Below are 2825 nucleotides of genomic sequence, written 5' to 3' on the forward strand. Positions count from 1 at the left end.
GAAGTAACCGCAGAATCAATCACATCCACTTTTAAGCACTCCTCATCTTCTGTAGGGAATTTCATTGCCTTGAACACGTTGAAGGTCACATCCTAATCTTGTACCCACATAGTAAGTTCACCTTTCTGTACATCAATCAAGGTACGGCCAGTAGCCAAGAAAGGTCTTCCCAAGATTATGGGAATCTTCTTATCTTCCTCGAAATCCAGAATAACAAAATCTGCAGGAAAGAAGAGCTTATCCACCTTGACTAGCACATCCTCCACTATGCCCCTTGGGTAAGTAATAGAACGATCAGCCAATTGTAGAGACATGTATGTGGGTTTTGGATCAGGCAAATCCAACTTTTTGAAGATCGACAACGGCATCAGATTGATGCTTGCTCCCAAATCACAAAGGCACTTGTCAAAAGTCAACTTGCCAATTGTGCAAGGGATGGTGAAGCTACCTGGATCTTTAAGCTTTGGAGGTAACTTTTGTTGCAGAACAGTGCTGCATTCTTCTGTTAGAGCAACGGTCTCAAGGGCATCCAGTTTCACCTTCCTTGAAAGAATACTCTTCATAAACTTCGCATAACTAGGCATTTGCTCCAGAGCCTCAGCGAAAGGTATATTGATGTGAAGTTTCTTGAACACCTCCAGAATTTTACCGAACTGCTTATCCAACTTTTGTTGCTGCAATCTCTTAGGGAAAGGTGGCGGAGGATAGAGCTGTTTCTCCCCTGTATTACCCTCAGGCAGAGTGTGTTCAACAGTAGTCTTTCTTGGTTCCGCCGCTTTCTCCTTTTGCTTAGCTTCTTCATCTCTAACTTCAGCTTCTCTTTCATTTGCCTTTTTAGCGTCAGCAACTTTCCCAGACCTTAAGGTAATAGCCTTAACTTGCTCTTTAGCTTCCTTCCTGCCTGGTACTTCCGTGTCACTAGGAAGTGTTCTAGGTTGACGATTGAGCACTGCATTGGCTATTTGACCGATTTGATTTTCCAAGGTCTTGATAGAAGCCGCCTGACTCTTGCATAACAGCTTAAGTTCCTCAAAATCAGCACTAGTAGGTGCAGCTGCACTTCCCTGTTGAGGATATGATTGCCTTTGAGCATACTGCTGTGGTTGCTGGAATCTAGGTGGATTAAACTGTTTACTCACACCTTGCTGATATGGTGGCTAAATAGCATTCTAATTATAACCCCAGCTGAAATTTGGATGATTTCTGTTGTTAGGATGATAAGTAGCTGGCACAGGCTGCTGTTGTCGCTGATAATTATTCACATACTGAACAGATTCGTTGACAAGAGAACACTGATCCGTAGCATGAGAACCTGCACAAAGCTCACAGACCATAGCTATTTGATTAACTCCATATGTAGCCAGAGAATCAACCTTCATCGACAGCGCCTTGAGCTGCGCTGCAGTAGCGGTGGCTGCATCGACTTCCAGAATACCTGCTACCTTCCCAGGCATCATCCTCTGAGTTGGGTTTTGATGCTCATTTGCAGCCATAGTCTCGATAAGATTATAAGCCTCAGTATAGCTTTTGGCCCATAAGGCGCCTCCAGCTGCTGCATCGAGCATGGGCCGAGATTGGGCCCCCAAACCATTATAGAAACCAGTGATCACCATCCAATCGGGCATTCCATGATGTGGACACTTTCTCAACATTTCCTTGTAGCGTTCCCAAGCTTCGCACATAGATTCTGTAGGTTGCTGCGCAAACTGAGTAAGAGCACTCCTCATAGCAGCAGTCTTTGCCATCGGATAAAACTTCACCAGAAACTTTTGCGCAAGATCTTGCCAAGTAGTGATGGACCCAGCTGGTTCAGAATGTAACCAGTCCTTAGCTTTTGTAATAACCCCCCAATTTTTGGAAATTTTTGAAACCCTTATGAATAGTGTTTTTGCTGAATGAGAAAACTTTTCATGCCACACTATGTAGGGGTTCTGATATGGATATTCTGAGATTTTATTAGTACTCTATATGGTATATAAGTATATGCAAAGATCGTCAGAATCCAATTCCGAACACTTTGATTTTTCCCAGAAATCCACTAGATACGGAAATAATTGAGTATAAGGTAACAGGATAAAAAAGATTTAAATTAAAGGATTATAAGAGAGGATCATAAAAGGAATATAATGTATTGAGAAAGGTTAAGGGAACCTAAGTAATAAGATCCCGGGTATGATCCCTCAAACGATAAACGAAAACGAAAGTTAAGCGAACCGTATAACAGATCAGCGGTCATTAGGCAAACAATTAGGAAGTTAATCAAAGGGATAAGAGAAGATGATGTCACCCAACCAATGAGAAGAGGACAAAGAGGGGAAGATGACATCATAGCATGACATGGGAAGGAAGGAGGTGTGGTTGAATGAGAACCACACAAAGTCGAAGGTTAAATAGGTAATTAACTAAAACAAAAACAAAACCAAATCAACCAAGCCAAACAAATCATTTTCATCAAAACAGAAAATCATTTCTTTCTCTTCAACAAAAGCTTGCTCTCGGCTTTTTACTATTTCAAAGGCAAGAATTTTCAAAACTCAAGATCAAGGCTTCCTAAATTGGTAAGATAATTCCCTAATCATCCTTATGCATAGTTATGGCTATATCATGAGTTTAAACCTTCAATTCTTTCTCAATCTTCTTCAATAAATCAATGAAGAAGACAATGAATAGTGATTTCAAAGTTTTTAATTTGATTTTTCTTGATTTTCCTTTAAGATCCAAGCATTCCTAAGACTTCTCAAGGCTTCTTAAGGCTTCCTAGCTACTACCACCACTTCAAGGAAGGTATATCATCTCCAAACCCTAGATTCCTTTGTATAATAAGA

At 40.8% G+C, this 2825-nt stretch overlaps 1 non-coding gene across 1 annotated transcript; it reads left to right on the forward strand.

The window, feature by feature from the left end:
* The first annotated feature begins 1623 nt into the window (after positions 1-1623).
* On the forward strand, positions 1624-1730 carry LOC141669391 (small nucleolar RNA R71). Its single transcript, XR_012553677.1, has one exon. It is a non-coding gene; the product is annotated as a small nucleolar RNA R71 (small nucleolar RNA).
* The last annotated feature ends 1095 nt before the right edge of the window (positions 1731-2825 follow it).

This window comes from Apium graveolens, chromosome 6, assembly GCF_009905375.1.
Source record: "Apium graveolens cultivar Ventura chromosome 6, ASM990537v1, whole genome shotgun sequence".
Classification (NCBI taxonomy): domain Eukaryota; kingdom Viridiplantae; phylum Streptophyta; class Magnoliopsida; order Apiales; family Apiaceae; genus Apium; species Apium graveolens.